Source organism: Puma concolor, chromosome A3 (genome assembly GCF_028749965.1).
Source record: "Puma concolor isolate L17-30 chromosome A3, mPumCon1.1.hap2, whole genome shotgun sequence".
Lineage (NCBI taxonomy): Eukaryota > Metazoa > Chordata > Mammalia > Carnivora > Felidae > Puma > Puma concolor.
Window position 1 is genome coordinate 21,820,248 of NC_141669.1, and position 16,979 is coordinate 21,837,226.

The 16,979-nt window shown below is 44.3% G+C and overlaps 1 protein-coding gene and 1 long non-coding RNA gene across 5 annotated transcripts in view; one reads left to right on the forward strand and one right to left on the reverse strand.

Moving 5' to 3' along the window:
• MAPRE3 (microtubule associated protein RP/EB family member 3) overlaps window positions 1-16,979 on the forward strand; it is a 54,195-nt gene that overhangs the window by 26,122 nt on the left and 11,094 nt on the right. The window contains exon 1 of one of the 4 annotated variants that reach the window (XM_086700202.1): window positions 10,349-10,435. The exons of 2 other annotated variants lie outside the window; for them this stretch is intronic. The gene's annotated coding sequence lies outside the window, so the exon portion shown is untranslated. Of the gene's footprint in view, window positions 1-10,348; window positions 10,436-16,375; window positions 16,395-16,979 lie in introns of those variants that run through there. One more of the 4 variants, XM_086700203.1, reaches the window with a different exon arrangement.
• LOC147582308 (uncharacterized) lies at window positions 13,573-16,325 on the reverse strand. The gene is made up of 2 exons (XR_015248956.1): window positions 16,057-16,325; window positions 13,573-15,073 (listed from the first exon to the last, which is right to left on the reverse strand). It is a non-coding gene; the product is annotated as an uncharacterized LOC147582308 (long non-coding RNA).

The window sequence follows — 16,979 nt, forward strand, 5'->3', positions numbered from 1 at the left end:
ATAGTTTTACTTTCCAGGTATCATTTTTTCTAGATTCCGTAATAACCAACCCTGATGTTTATAATTTCCTTTACAACCAGATTCTACAGCATGCTGTATGACAGTTTTTACAATTTTATATTTTATTCTGCATCAATAAAAGTACTGCCTGGTGACATCCAGGGAAACATAGGGAGAGATATTAATCTTTTTACAGTATCTCCAAGTCACACTATTCCTCTTGAAAGGGATCCTGTCTACAGCATGTAAATACGTGTTAGCAAGGATCAGCAGCCATTTTCTGCAAGGGCCAAATAGTAAGTATTTTACATTTTGCAAACCATACAGTCTCGGTCAAAATTACTCAACTCTGACATTGTAATATGAAAGCAGCCTTAGATAATAATAGGTGAATGATTATGGCCATATCCCAGTAAAACTTTACTTACAAAGAAAGAGGGGGCTCTAACTCATAATTGCTGACCTCTGCTTATTAGTCATAATCAGAGAAGGGATCTTTCTTGTCCTTTCTTGACTTTGCTTTGGTCCTCTTTTATCATAAATATTAATATGATGGTTAAGTCTTCAAAAGTGGTTTTCACTCTCCCCTAAAAGAACAGGAATCCTTTGAGAAATGGCTTCTTTTGAGATGGAGGCAAGGAAAGTACAAGTTGAGCCTGGAACATCTTGTTCCACCAGAAAGTAAGGAACTTTTCCAAGAATGATGGGAATGTGTCAAAAGGACATGGGAAGGGGCTCCAAGGCCAATACTAGGACAATTTGAGCATAAAAACAAATGATAGTAACATATTATAACCCGTAAAATAATCTATGAGTTTATACTGATTTAAAGAGATAAGTAAAAAAAAAAAAAAAAATGGGATAGGAAGGGAAAGCTCTTCCTTTTTTAAAAAAATTTTTTAAATGTTTATTTTTGAGAGAGAGGGAGACAGAAAAAGTGTGAGCAGGGGAGGAGCAGAGAGAGGGAAACACAGAACCCGAAGCAGGCTCTGAGCTGTCAGCACAGAGTCCCACGCGGGGCTCAAACTTACAAACTGTGAGATCATGACCCAAGCTGAAATCAGATGCTCAACCAACTGAGCCACCCAGGCACCCCAGGAAAGCTCTTCCTTAGTGATAGGGTTAGGAGGAAAAACTGTTTCTCAAATGTGGGAGAGCAATCAGAACCACTTGGGGAGCTTTTCCACATACCTGAGCCTTTTTTTAGAGGGCTGTGTGTGTGTGTGTGTGTGTGTGTGTGTGTGTGTGTGTGTGTTTAGAAAAGCTCTCCCCGATAACACTGCTCAGCCTTCTCTGTTTAGGGAAAACTGATATGTGGGCTTAGCCCACAATTCTTCTTCCATTGAAGACAATGAAAAGACAGCAAATGGGAGTGTTGTCTCTTGAGACTGCTTCGCCCAATCATGCCTGCTTCTTACCTCTATTCCTTCTGTTATCCTTGTCAGTGTATTTGGTCCTCTTGGAACCTGGTGGGTCCAAACGGAGGAGCTCCTGCCTCTAGGGTCCTTGGGCAGCCATAGGAAACAGGTACTTCCTTGGGGTGCTTGGGTAGCTCAGCTTGTTAAGCATCCGACTTTGGCTCAGGTCATGATCTCACAGTTTGTGAGTTCAAGCCCCACGTTGGGCTCTGTGCTGACAGCTCAGAGCCTGGAGCCTGCTTCGGATTCTGTGTCTCCCTCTCTCTCTGCCCCACCCCAGCTTGCACTCTGTCTCTCTGTCTCTCAAAAATGAATAAATGTTAAATAAACAAATAAATAAATAATGAATAAATAAATAAATGACAAGCATTTCCTTAACTAGCAGAGACTGCCTCTTCCAATGTTTCCTTTTTAAGCTGTTAAAAGGAATAGCAAAATACCTGGAGGAAAAGTAGCTAATGAAGAATTAATTCTTTCCTAGGGAATTTTTAGGAGATAAAAGACAATCCTGTTAACAGACAAATTAAAGTCAAGTCACAAAGTGAACATTTAAAATATTTTTCTTCTATTTTGAACAAGTGTAGATATGTGAGACCAAAGATATTTAATACATGTTATATGATCCGTGACTTCAAGGGGTGTATCTGTTTAGGAATATGTTGGGAAAAAATTAAATGAAAACATAAAGGATTGGTAACTTAAATATTTTGTGGCAAGCTACATTTGTACTTAATCACCAAATGAACTATGTAAAATCATAAAATTTATTAAATATGGAGGAGTAAGAGATTGCCAATAGCTAGAGAGGGCAGACAGGACAGAGTAATAGAATCCGCATCTGTTGAAGGGACCTTAAGAGGTCACCTAAAAATAAAAGCTCACCTACTTCAGCTCAGCCTTCCACCTGGTTCTTGACCCTACTAGAACATCCCACATGGTGTCATCCAGCTTAAAAACCGGCCATGATAGGACCTCACCCCTTCCAGGGATAGGCTTGTTGCATTTAACTAGCCCTGCTGGGAAAGTTTTTCTTCAGTGGGTCAAAATCTGTCTTTCTATACCTTTAAACCTTGATCAGTTTTACCCCTTGTGACCACAGAGAAGAAATCTAATCTTTACTCTTCCCCTCATAGCCCTTCAAGTAATTAAAGACAGTTCTCTGGCCACTCCAAGTTTTTCTTCCATCTCTAAGCTAAACCCTCAGTTTCTCCAGCAGATCCTCACAAAACCTAATATGAGTATATTTGCTACATACACCATCACAGTCACTTTGTTATTCTAAAAATAGGCTGCCCATGAACTGGTATTCCATGAATTCAGTATTCCAGGGGAGAAGGGGGAACATTATCCTAGAAAGATCTTATAATCACTTATCTGGCTTCAAACCAGTTCTAACCAGCTGTTACTTTGGGCAAGTTACTTAAACTCTCTGAGCCCCAGTTCTGTTCTGCTGAGAACATACCATGTGCTGGGCACCATACTAGACATTAGGGATGCAAGGACTTAATGCCAGCCCTCAAGAAGCTCATAGTGAAGTGGAAGAAATAATTATGGTAAGTACTGTCTGCATTAGACGTGTATGCCCACACAGTATTACCGAAATACCTAGAAGGCCAGCCTAACCCAGCCCAGTAGAAAGAAGTAGGAATCAGGGCCAACTTTCCAGGTGAGTTGACACTTGACATGAATCTTGAGATTAGGTGGGCATTTACCAGGTGAAGATCAATGGCAAGGAAGAAAAGCATGAACAAAAGGCTCCTAAGTTTGTCTCAGTTGGTACAGTGTCTTACAGCTGGAACATGGAGTAGTGAGAAGGGTGAGAGGTGATGGGAGGTGAAGCTGGAAAGGCAGGCGGGTGCCAGTCACAGGGAGTTCAGTGAGGCGCAATGAGAAGACGCTGGGAAGACATTGAATCAGGGGTTACTTTAACGGTGGTCTGCAAAGAAGTAGACATGAAGCCTGTAAAATGGAGCTGATGATGCCTTCAGCCCATTAGTACCTCCCCACGTTGTAAGGAGCAGATGAGATAAATAAAATGCACAGGGGGTCAGGCGCATGCCAAGGGCTCAGTCAGTGTGGTCCCTTCCCCATCTTCTGTCAGTTCCATCACAAAGACAACTCCCGTCAAGCCCGTATCCGTTTAAAAGGCTTCTGTATTTTTGCACACTCTGTTGCAAACCCTTATGTCATCGGCCTAATCTCTTCCTTCCATTTGGTGTTTCAGATCCAAATTCACAACCTCATCTGAATCTCTTTTGAGTGGTTTAGCCTCTTGCCATAGCCTGTCACAGCAGTTTGGGATCCTGACTCTGTCAGCCAGTGCTCCTGGGAATGGTGGGGGGGTAGAAGCATCACCTTAAAAGGAGTAGGGCATTCAGGAACAAGTGAGGGCAGGGTGGGAGTCAATATCAGGACCGGAAGAAGGAGAACAACAGTCTGAAGCTGAGGGTTTAAAGGGTGGAGAAGTCAAAGAAAAGAATGTGGGGGAGGGGTTGGGTGGTATGGAGTGAAATTGTGCACACCAGGCCAAGACCTTTGGTCTTTATCCTATAGATAGACATAAAGGGCCACCAGAGCTTTGCAGGGGTTTGATGAAAGCAGTGTTTGGGGGAAGTTTGTCTTGCAGCGAGGGGCCACAAAGTTGAAAGGAGACTGGAGGAGGAATACTGTTGGTCACAGAATGACAACAATCTGGACAAGGATGAAGTCAGTGAGAATGGTTGGGATGAGCTGGGTGAGAAAAAGCAATGCTTTGACAACTTGGCCAAAGCAGGAGGGATAAGATTGGTTCCCACGACATGCACTTTCAATGCAGCATTTCACGGATCCTCACAGACTTTTTAAAAACATTTCAGTGGTGGGGCACCTGGTTGGCTCAGTCAGTTAAGCATCCAATTCTTGATTTCAGCTCAGGTCATGATCTCACAGTTTGTGGGATCAAGCCCTGCATCAGGCTCTGCACTGATAGCATGGAGCCTGCTTGGGATTCTCTCTCTCCCCCTTTCTCTCTGCCCCTGCCCTGCTCACTTGCTCTCTCTCAAAACAAATAAACTTAAAACAGAATAAAGTGTCTCAGTGGATGCTACAGATTTAAAATATAATTTAGTTCTAATATTTTGCCATTAAAAAAACACTTTTTCTAAATTACCATTATCAATGTTCCCAGTATTTTTAAACTGCAGTATTTTTAAACTGCAGTTTGGAAGAAAAAAATCATTTTCCAACTTACTAATCGTTCTGCCAGTTCTCAGTTATTGGCTCATAAAAATAAAGATTCCATAAGACCTTAATTTTTAAGATGCAAATAACACATCTCCACTCATTTATGTGGATGGCTGATTTTACACATAAATGAGTGTCTCTGTGTCATATTGTGCTTTATCCAGATAACAAAACAATGGAATGTAGTTCGCAGTATCGGGCAAACACACATTCGCCAGGAGTGTACTTTGAGTCAGGTGTTACGAAAGGTTGTCGGGAGTGTAAAGGCATGGTCGCCGCTCACGGACCACACTGGTGAGCAAGGACGAGAGGCCCGTGAACGGATAAGTACAGTGCAAGGTCACGTGAAATGTGATTAAAGTACACATACAGGGCTGCGGAGGCCCCGCAGGTCCTTGTTATGCCGTGGCCAGAGGAGGCAGGAAGAAGAATGAAAAAGGAAAGACGGAAGAAGAGTGAAAGCTTTTTAAACAGGGAGAGAAAAGAAGGAAGAACAAAGTATAAAGTACAAAGAAAAATACCTTGTCCTTTGTGACGCTTTGTAACGTGCAAAGTCCTTTCAGATAGGTTATCTCATTTGATTCTGCCAGGAAGCTTATGAGAAAGCAAAAATGTGAGACAGAGGGGAGGCGATGGGAAGGGAGGCCCACAGTGAAGAGGAGAGAGGACCTAGGGAGAGCTCAGAGGCCCTCACGGCCTCTTCTGGCCATCCCGGAGGATAGCAGCCTGCTGCTGGGATCAGGTCTCGGCCGCCCGGTGACAAGCTGGTGCGGACCGCTTACCACCAGACAGACCGGCAAGGAAGGGCTCGAACCACCACTTCAAAGAAGTCGGAACCACCCGGACAAAAAGCAAGAGAAGCCTTTAAGTGGTTATTTTGGCAGCTATTATCAAGGACTTCTTGCTGGCTGACTGACCACAAGCTTCCTTCCATACTTCTCTGCCCTGTTTTTTAAAAATATTTTTATTGAATTTTTTTCTTGTCACAAAAGTTACACGTGTTCAATGTAAAAAATTTAGAAAATCCAGGTAAACCTGAAGAAGAAAATAAAAATTCCCTATAACCCTGCCGTCAGATAGAACCACAATTATTATTTTAGAACATATCTTCACATTATTCTTCTGTGCCTATTGGAATATTTCTGCTCTGTAATACCTTCCCTTCACTTCATATATTGTAAACGTCTTTCCATGTCTTTATCAGTCGGGATTGTGTTTTGATACAAATAACAATAAACTCTAAGGACAACTAGCAGTGTTCGTTAATAGCAAACCCCAAACTAAACTAAGCATGGCTTCAACAAATAATAGGGGCATTTTTCTCACGCGGCAGGAGTCTGAAAGTAGGAGGTACAAGCCGGTACCACAGCTCACGACACCATGAAGGACATTACAGCCCCTTAGCCAGTTGGGTGTTAACCTCATGTCTCAGGTGGCTCTTCGCTATAAGAGAAGCTGTGAAAAAAGTATTTCGTCTTTCTGACCCCCCTAGCGGAGACAGGCAAGGGAGAAGGGTGCTGGGAATGGGCGCTGAGCCAGCGCTCTCTTAAGCAGCTGCAGTTTAGTACCATGATTTATTTAACTGTTCGTTATTGTTCATCGTTTTAGTTGTTCCCAGTTTTTCATGATTATAAATATGCTTACGTCTAAAGTTTTACACATACTCACAATTATTGCTTTAGCACAAAATTCCTAGAAATAGAAATAAGGTCAGAGAATATAGAAAATGTAAAGGCTTTTAATGTTTTGTTTTGTTTTTTTTAACCAAATTGCCATCCAGAAGGACTGTGCTAAATTACACTCTGACCAACCACGTTTAAAAGAGCACATTTCCCCGGACTCTCAATAAAAGGTTTTTGTTTGTTGGTTTGTTCATCATTAAGCTATTATCCTATGACCATTTAACAGATTTAACTTTGAGCTAGCGTGGGCCAGATTCTAAAGTGCTCAGCAGCCTCTGGGAACCCAGAGCAGGGATGCTGAGAGCTTCAACCAGCCCCCACCCTTCTCCAGTGCTGCCTGGAGGTAGGGGTTTGCAGGGTGGCCTGTGCTCCCAGGCACAGGTGTGGGTCCTCATCTTGGCAGGCACCGCAGAGGACTTGTGAGGTCCCTGGTGAACAGAGACCTCACTCATCTGTCCTTTTTTTGGGAAGTTCTTTCTGCCACCATGAAGCCATCGTCTGTTGCCATCTTAGTCCTAACTCAGGGCTAGCCTGGCTTATTTGGAATTGAGGTGCACCCGGTATCTGGCCTCTTTCGAAACAGCCCTCCCTGTATCTTCACACATCACTCTTCCCTGAGGTACCTCAAGTAGGGTAGCCTCACAGGCCTACCTCACGATCTGCAACAGAGAGAGGGCTAAGAAAACAGTATCAGGAGATTTGGGGGGCGTTTTAATCATATTAAGCCGCTTTCGTGACACGCTGCAGGTTCCCGGGGAGGTGGTCAAAAGAGTAAATCATCCCTAGACGTCACTACCCTTTGAGATAGTTATTAACTAGTCAGGAGTTGGCCACTGTGTACAGTCCTACTCATTAAACGAGGAGCCATCCATGGATGAGAGAAGAATTCCTCTGGCCCAATCATCTGTATGTACATAGTAGGTGCATAGTATCTTAAATATTCATGAGTGTAGACATATATTCATGTGTGAACAAATTAGGGAATGATGAATCCAAGCAACACTTGTGCTCGGTGCAGGAACACAGGCCAGATCTCAGCACCACACCGTGACCCTCTAAAATAAGAAAAGGAAAATCCCAGAATTCTGGTTCCAGGAAGGAAATGATAAGGATCCTATTTTGGTGGTCGCTTTAGGACCTCACCCTGACCTCCGGAGAAGTGACGCGTAAGACGTGAGAAGCGCTATCTTAAGGAAACGGAGTTCCGCGTGAGCTCTCCTTATGGGGCATGGTTTGGAGCTCCTGTCGGTTATTACCACCACAAGGGAAGAGAAAGGAAGAGAAACTAAAACTTATGAAGCCCCTATTCCAAATCCAGCTAAAGCAGGATCGTGATGCCCTGGCCAGTCACTGCTGTTAAATGCCCACCTCGGGGCCTTTACCCGGATCCCTCACTTTTCCAGACTCCGGAATGCGACTTCGTAAGACATCCACAAAATAGATCCACTCACAACTGACTGTAGTTAACTGTATTACTTAGAGTCTCCAACCGCCTCTCCCTACCGAATTACATTGTTACTGGTTCTATGTCAAAGACTTAAAAATTCTCCGTCAGAATTGCTTTACAAGCCTCTCACCAATAACTGTAACGATAAAGCTGGACTGGTTAGGTCCTGTGTGAGTGCCCCACTCAGGTTAGCTTTAACCTTCATGACGGTCCAGCAGCATAGCTACTTAGAAATCATTAGTAAAGTTGAACATGTTTCATATTTCATGTTTGTTAGCCATTTGTACTCCTTCCATGAATGCATCTGTGTTTTGGGTGCCCATGAGCCACACACATAGTGAGTGATGTCCGGAAGGCATTTCTATTTCATGATAAGAAACTGAGGCCTCGAGAGGCCACCTTTGCCCAGAGCCCAGATCGTGAGAGGCAGGGCTGGAGCTGGGTCCTTTGGAGTCTTTGTGTGTGTGTACCATGCTGTCTGTTCACGCAGCTAAACATGCCAGTATATTTCTTAGGAAATACGCTGTAAGGCTCCCTATTTTTGGAGATGCAGTTAAAGTTTGCTTTCTTAATTCTCTATTTCTCCTACTTTCAGCAGAATCTTGGGAAACCCTAAGTCATTTTCCCTTTCTTAACCCCTTTCCCCCATGTACTAGGCAAAAATATGAAGGGGGTGCGTATCTAGGGTAATGTCTAGCTTTATCTTGGTTCCCTGGTCATGTGCGATTTCTCCATTGCTACCAAACGTCCGCTTTTTTCAAACCAAAATGCATTTTAGCATAGCTGCAGTAGAGCAACAGTATTTTCTTTCATTTTATAATTACCTTAAGTGAATCTTCAAAACCTTCATATAGGGACATTTTCTAGTATCTCATGTTCAGAATAAATTACATGGAGTATCAGGGATTTAGTTTTGAAAAAAAAGTAACTTCCATTTAGTAATAAATAAACAAACAACCGACAAATAAATAAATAAATCTGGGGCCAGTACAAATCCATCCCAGAACCCTAGATAGATCTTCAGTAAAGGTGTGAATAGTGAGAATTTACTATCAGAATATCCAGATGTTTCTTAGACCACATCAATGACCTGTGGGTTCCCCAAACTCTACAGCCCAGACAGTTCACAAAAGAATACATTTATATGAGTAATAAATGTGGAAATAATGTTCTCCCTCACTAGTAATCAAAGAAATGTTTTTTAAAAGAACAACAAAAAAGAGTTGGTTTTTATTAAATCAACACATTTTCTAAAATAATAACATTCTGTGTTGGTGAGAGTGTAGTGAAATGAGCACTCTTTCCGTCTGGAAGGAAAATAAAAGGTACAGTCTTTTTAGAAAACTGTTAAGCCTTAAAACATGCCATGCCCTTTGACATAGTAATTCCCTCCCCCCAGGTAGTAGTATATTTAGACAAAAATTGAATGTTCATAGATGTTAAATCTAGCACTATCTAAATACCAAAAATGTCTAACTACCGGAGACTGATTTAATAAAGCATGGAAGGGGCGCCTTGGTGGTTCAGTGCGCCCCATTCTTGATTTCAGCTCAGGTCACAATCTCATGTTTCATGGATTCTAGCCCCACGTCAGGCTCTGGGCTGGTGGCACAGAGACTGCTTGGGATCCTCTCTCTCCCCCCCTCTCTCTCTCTGGCCCTCCTGTCTGTGCTCTCTCTCTCTCTCTCAAACAAACTTTAAAAAATCTTATAATAAAGCATGGAATATTGTGCTCCATTAAATATGATGTTTCCTAATACCCCTACCTATTCTTCCCAGTGTTCGTGTATGATATTAAGTGAGCCCCTGGTCTCCACCCCACCCTTAAACCTGGTCCTCCTGTAGTTTCCTCCATCCTTCCAGGGCTGGGGCCAGAAACTGTGGGGTCATCTTTGACCTCTCTCTTTCACATCCCCCAGCTGGCCTGCTGCATTCTGTCTGTTCCACCTTCAGTAGGATTTGCCCTACTTTCCAGGCCTCTTGTAAAGCATGAACTGAGAAGGCTTGAGGAGAAAAGAAAGCAACCCTGATTCCCCTTGAGTGGCTAAGGTTTTGATTCTTAAATCGAGGCCAGGTTTTTCTCCTTCTTGAATTATCTAACCATCTCTTTTTCCTAGAGCAGAAGCCGATGGGCCAAAATCACCTCATTGAGAACATGACATCTAAAGTAGGATAGCAGGATTCAAAGCATTACTGCAATGAATAGAAAAATAAGTGAGGAGAAAGTAATAGGATTCCACTGGTGGTAAGCCTACTTACTGAGAAATGTTGTGTGTTTTCAGTGAGCTACAAATATTGTATACCATGAAGGACCATCCAATTTATTTTTTTTGTTTGTTTGTTTGTTTTTTTGTTTTTTTTTAAAATTTTTTTTTTCAACGTTTATTTATTTTTGGGACAGAGAGAGACAGAGCATGAACGGGGGAGGGGCAGAGAGAGAGGGAGACACAGAATCGGAAACAGGCTCCAGGCTCTGAGCCATCAGCCCAGAGCCTGACGCGGGGCTCGAACTCACGGACCGCGAGATCGTGACCTGGCTGAAGTCGGACGCTTAACCGACTGCGCCACCCAGGCGCCCCAGGACCATCCAATTTAAAGGAGACCCTAAAACGAAGTGTGCAGAAACCTCCAATAACTTAGCTGCTGGGCTGTTGCCCTTAGGACAGGTGAGTAGACTCTGCCACAGGGGAAGAGACACTGCGGTAGATTGTTGATGTCTGATGGTTCCCACGAAGTTGAGTCATAAACACCAAAAGTTTGTCCGGATCTCACATGTACAAATAGGTAGAACGGTTTTTGATAACTACGTAAGCCCAGAGTGGGAAGATGTTGAAGGGCTAATTTAATTCGCAAAAGGCCTCTTCATGTTTAGATTCCTAAGGAAGAGGTTTGCAGACTGAGGGCTTGGTTAAGTTGTAAGTGTGATGATTTAGAAAAGTTGGAAAGTTGGGAACGGCCTGGACTCCGTCAAAAGTATAGGATTTACCTCCTGGGGATAAATCATGTCCTGGGTAATAACCTTTACTTTGACCAAATTGTAACTTCTCTTTGGAACGCTGTGCCCTCTCCGAGAGAAAACAGCAGATGGCTGGAATCAGTCTTAGAGTCTACTTGTCTTTAGAACACAATGTAACGTCATCCACGTGAAGAATCATGCAGAAATTTAAGGTCTTTAAGGTTGTGGCTGGGGACTTGTGAGAAGTAGGTGAGGCCTCAGGAAATCTTTAGGGCATTTAACAGTCCAGGTAGATTGGTGAGTTTCCCAGAAGAAGGCAAACAAATGTTGACCCTTTCGACCTAACAGAACACTAAAGAAAGCAGAACATGTATCTGTAACTGTAAACTATGCACCCTCTGGAGGCACTGGAGATAAGAGTATTTGGTTCTGGTCAGGAGATGACTATTCTATTTATGGCCCCAAGGTCCTGAGTAAATCTATATCCCCACCCACTGGGTTTTTTGACTGAAGGGTAGGGGTGTTATAAGGACTGTTCAGAGTATGATGAGTCCTTTCTCTGTTATGCTTTTGACTACTTTAGTCCTTCTTTAGCTTTAAGAGGGTATTGTGTAGGTTTGGGTAGAAATTCAGACAGGCTGTTCTGAACCTCAGTGGATTCAGCCCCAGTAACCCTGCAAACAATTGAATGTTTGAAACTTTGTCCCCTTTTTGTGCTAAAGCACTTCTCAATTTTGTTCATATTGAAGGTTCCCCAAATTGATCACTATAATTTTAAAGTATCCTTGAGGGGCGCCTGGGTGGCGCAGTCGGTTGAGCGTCTGACTTCAGCCAGGTCACGATCTCGCGGTCCGTGAGTTCGAGCCCCGCGTCGGGCTCTGGGCTGATGGCTCGGAGCCTGGAGCCTGTTTCCGATTCTGTGTCTCCCTCTCTCTCTGCCCCTCCCCCGTTCATGCTCTGTCTCTCTCTGTTCCCAAAATAAATAAACGTTGAAAAAAAAAAAAAGATAAAGTATCCTTGATAAAATTGGGCCATCTAGAAAGATAAGTTCACAAATTTGAGTTACAGAGTAAATGTATATAAGAAGCAAGAACCTGGCCTACAGGGGTCCAGTCTTTAGATCGAGCAAACCCATAGTTTTGAGAATAGTCAGTCCAAAGAGTTGCTTGTGTACCTGTGTCCCCAAACCTAATGCCTGGGCCTTCCAGCTACAAACCCCAACCAGCTTTGTGGTTCCAGAGGACAAAAAACATGGCGAGATCTCTCCCAGAGCCACACTTATATGGACAAAGCAAGAGAAGACTGAGGAAAGTTCTCACAGGGTTTTTAGTAATCACCCCAAACTGGAAACACTCAGATATCCTTCAGTGGGTGAGTGGATAAGATGTGGCCTATCCATACTTGTACCATTGTTTGGAATACTACTCAGCAACAAAAAGGGCTATTAATGTATACAACAACTTGGATAGAACCCCAAAGGCATTATGCTGAGGGGAGAAAAGGCCAATCTCAAAAGGTTACTATATAATTCCATTTATATAACATTCTTAAAATTATAAAATTATAGTGATGGCAAACAGATCTGTGGTTGCCAGGGGTTAGAGTTGGGGACGAAGCATGGCTATAGAGGGGCCACACAAGGGAGTTTCCTTGAGGTTATAGAACATTCTGTGTCCAAGTAGGGTGGTGATTACATGAATCTATACATGTAATAAAATTTCATAGACTGTACACCAAAGAGAAAGAAAGAAAGAAAGAAAGAAAGAAAGAAAGAAAGAAAGAAAGAAAGAAAGAAAGAAAAAGTGCATGTAAAAGCTGATTAAACCCAAATAATGTCTATAGCGTAGTTAATAATGTACCAATGTCAACTTCCTGGCCTTCACAATTATTATGTAAGATGTTACTGGGGAAGCTGGATGAGGGTGCATGGGAATTCTTTGTCCTATTTTGCAATTGTGAGTCTAAAATTATTTCAAAATAAAGTGTTTCCAAAAATTTGGAGGGCACTGATTTCTGCAAGCAGCACTTGGGAATCTCTTCAATTTTTACTAGAAAAGATAATATAAAATAAAGCCTCAAGAATTACAAATTTAATGCAGTTTCTATTCACTGCAATTTCATTTGCTGCAATTTTGATTTGGAAATTATGCTCCGTTTTTTTAACTATAGTATGGTTACAAGTATTTTTGTATCGTTACCAATATGTTATATACAAGGGAACAAAATTTCCTTGAGTTTCCCCCCGGATGGAATACCCCCTAACCTCTTTACGGAGCTCCTGGTGTATAGCTCCTGTGTACCCTTCTAACCTAATCTCCGCCGGCACCCAGCATGCATTCTGGGTGAACTATTTGTAATCCTCGCCCTCTTCCCCCTAGTCTTCTCTCCTCTTAACTCTTGGCTCGATGACCTTCTCTTTCAAGACCGCATCAAACTATGCTTCCTCTACAAAGGCTTCCCTGACCCCGGGAAGCAGGCCTGCTCCAACAGCGCGCCCTTCCTGCCTGTGGGGTTCTAGCATAGTGTGAAGCCCTTTGGCTATTTGTTCACTGGCCTAGCTCCCACCCTATCCGTGAACGCCTTGAGGGCCCCGACTGGATCCCATTCCTTTCTAGAGGCCCTGTGCCTGGCTCCATGCCTGCAATATACACTCCATGAATGGTGGTAAGTAAGTGAGTGAATCTGAGGCTCTGGAAAGTCCTTAGTAATAAATTTTGTGCATTCTACCCTGCCTTAATAGACCTTTCAACAAGATTTTCAACGAAACTGAAGATCAAAAGGGGTTCTGTTCTGATTAACTACAGGTAAACAGGACAGTAAATGAATACTTAAAACATATTCCAAACATTCAAATTAGTTAAGATTTTATTATATTTAAAGTCTTCCCCCATTCTTTCTTTCATTCATGACACAGGGTTGTGATAAGCTTTAGAAAAACCAAGAGGTTGTACTTGTGAGCCTCTGTGGACAGATACAATCTAGAATTTAAGAACAGGATATGGAGTCTGAAGGAGGATGTGTGGGATGTTGAGATTAGAGCACGAGCCTACATTGAATCTGAATATTGCTTCGGCCTTTACTAAGAGTAGCGCGGTGTCCCCCACCTTGCGGGCGAGTCGCTCGTTACTTCACCTGTGATATGGCAGCAGACATAAATGGCCTGGATGACAAACTCCTGATTTCCCCACTCAGCATCCATCTGGGCAGATGGTCTGGGACTCTGTAACTGTCTTTGGGTCTAGCGTCTCTCTCCACCCTGCAGCAAGGTGACTCAGATATTCATCGTTTCTTCTTGCACAATCTAATGACCATTTCTCCATCAGAGGTCTGTCTGGTAACTTCATTCAACAGGGTCGATGACCTCCTTGAAACTGGTGTCTCCCTTGGCTTAGACACATCACCTGCCTCTCCTACCTCCTCTCTTGATCGAATCCCCTAACATTCCTCTAAGATTGAATCACTGGTCTTATGCTCATTTTAAAAAATAAAAGTAACAGCAAACCTCTTTTCTGTGTCTCCACTTTCCCGTTTTCTCTTCACTGCTTTCTGATACGCTGTCATCAAGGTGTTAGGTGCACCTTCCCCCAGCAATCATCTAACTGAGCCCACACTCATCCTTTGCGCTCTCTTGGAGCACTTAAAAGCCAAATGTACTTTCACTGGGTAGCGCCTCCTCTGTTCTGGTTTGCGGGATCCCTTGTTGTTTTATGAATTACTCTTATTTCTCCAAACGAAGGCTCCTTAAGGACGAGACCCGAGTCTTGAAATGATCCTGTGTCCTCATGGTGCCTCACAAAGTGTTTAGCACCTTGTGTCAGCGGTCAGTAAATAGTTGGTGGCTGAGATTAAGACAATGCTGCAGTAGCCAGGAAAAGGAAACGTAAAGAAGAAAACCTTTGAAATTTCTTTTCCCTTCTCCTAATGCTCAGGGGCCTAAATCATTAGATCAAATGATCACGCACCGCACCGGGGCTGTGCAAGATCAAACAGCTCTTCTTGCCACAGTGTAGTGGTAAAGAGCATAGACTTCAGGTTCAAATGGAAGGGGTTCATGCTCTAGTCTTGCCAGTGGTTGATCTTGAGCTTGAGCAAGGCACTTACTTGAACCCAGAGCCTTCATTTCCTCATATTCAAAATTGAGATAATAACTAAGGCTTTTCAGAGATGAAGGCTATCATCCAGAAGAGTATCATCTGTGGTGGGAATTTCAGGAACCATGGCAGACCAGGGGAGATGCTGTCTGAAAGTAGGCACCATACCCCGTCCAGCGCATATCCCCACTGAGGGGGGGGCCACTGTCTCCTGCGGGGCAGGCAGCTAGAGTCTCGGGGACCTGAAGAATGACAGTCTGCACGAGAAGACAGAAGAGCAAACACTGAAGCTTGTCAAGTTCTAGACATAACCAGGGTAGACTTTCTGGTGGAAAAGCTAGCAGATGAGATGAGCAGTCTGTCAAAAAGGCAAGGGAATAAAGCTGGAGAATCCTGAGAGGGGTTGGCTATGGGGCAGGAGGAGCTATGAGGGCAGAGGAGGGCTGAGCTTGGGATAGAGGGAAAGCAGGCTAAACAACCGGTCAGATCCACTTGTTCCAGAGGTAGGGAGAACATGCCACTTGGTCCAGTGACAACCGCAAGGCATACAGGCTGACAAAACATCGTTTTCAGGAAGATAAAGTGACACAGCTTGTATGTGCCCCCTGGGAGACACCTGCTTTTGAAGCGCGAAGGATCATTAAGGAAAATCAGGCACACCAGGGCTGCAGAAACCAACGTTCTCTTCTTAACATGTCACAGCAGCCGCTGCTGCCTCCTTCCCTGTCTGTCCTCAGGCTAGCCACAGATGGGCCAGCAACCCACCCCCGGCAGAGCAGGGCAGGGGGAGAGGGGCTGAACACAGCCTCCGGGGATATGGCAGCATTACCCGGACCAGCCTGGGGAAGCCTCTTTAAGAATTGAGATCGGGGCACCTGGGTGGCTCAGTCGGTTGAGCATCTGACTTCTTGATTTTGGCTCAGGTCATGATCTCAGGGTTGTGGGATTAAGCCCCGTGTCAGGCTCCGTGCTGAGTGTGGAACCCATTTAAGATTCTCTCTCTCTCTCTCTCTCTCTCTCTCTCTCTCTCTGCCCCTCTCCCCAACTCCCGCTTGCTTGCTTGCTCTCTCTTAAAAAAAAAAAAAATCAATAAATAGAGTTGAGATCATTGTTCAGCAGGACATGTCCCAGACCCTGGAAGCTGGGACTTCTGTGGGGTTCGGGATCTTAGAGAACAGCCACAGCCACATGACCTAAAAGTGTTGTGAGAACAGAATCCTAGAGAAGCTCCAGTCCCCACCTGAACCAGTACCATCCAGATCCCTGTCCTGGATCTGCTGGATTGGGCGTATGCTGGTTCCCCACCAGCCCTGGAGCTGTTCCACCTGCCCCCTCTCTACCTTTGACGAATTCAACTGTGAGAGCTGAGCCTCCGTATGAGTCAGGTCCCTGCTCAGCCGTGAGAAGAAGGTGATTGGCTGGGTCTGCCGGGGCTTTGTGACCCGCTGGCCGGACTCCTCCAGGCCCTCAGAACCCTTCATGCCTGCCTGCACATATTGCCTCCATGCAACCCCGGAATAACCTGGATGTGTGACCCAAGGGGACAAGGGGTAGCAATTTTGCAGATTTTCCAGACAGGTGACTTCAGCCCCCCCGGGCCTGGGCAGGAAAGGTTAACCCAGTGACAATGGGCATAGCCCCATGTCAGGAGCAGGAAACGTTTTGGCAGACTCCTCAGAGTTGTCCTCTGATCCCACAGCTTCTCTTCCAGTTCTCCTGACCGGTAGGATGAATCTACAAAGCCAAATATGTGGGAGATCTGGAGTTGGGGAGGAATTGTGGTCAGAGGCCCAGCTTCAGGAAGCCCAGATGGCTGTCCCCAGGCAGAAAGGGCAGAGCTCTGTAGTCTCTCTCCCTCCAGGACTGGTCTTCCTTGGTCTCGGAGACCTGAAGCCGGGTATGTGTTGAGCCCCTGCTTCCCAAACACGTGCCCTTGGAGTCCCCGCTGTCTGCCCCAGTGGTGCTGACAAACACTTACTGAAAACTGACTACGTGCTGGGCTCTGCTCAGCATTGTGTATGTGGTTCACTTAGTCCTCATGAAAGCTTGATGGAGTGGGGACTGTCCCCATTTTATAGATGAGGAAACTGAGGCCCAAAGCCAAACTGCTAGGAAATGTTAGAGCCAGGGTTTGAACGCCAAGCGTTCTGACTGGAGCTCAGT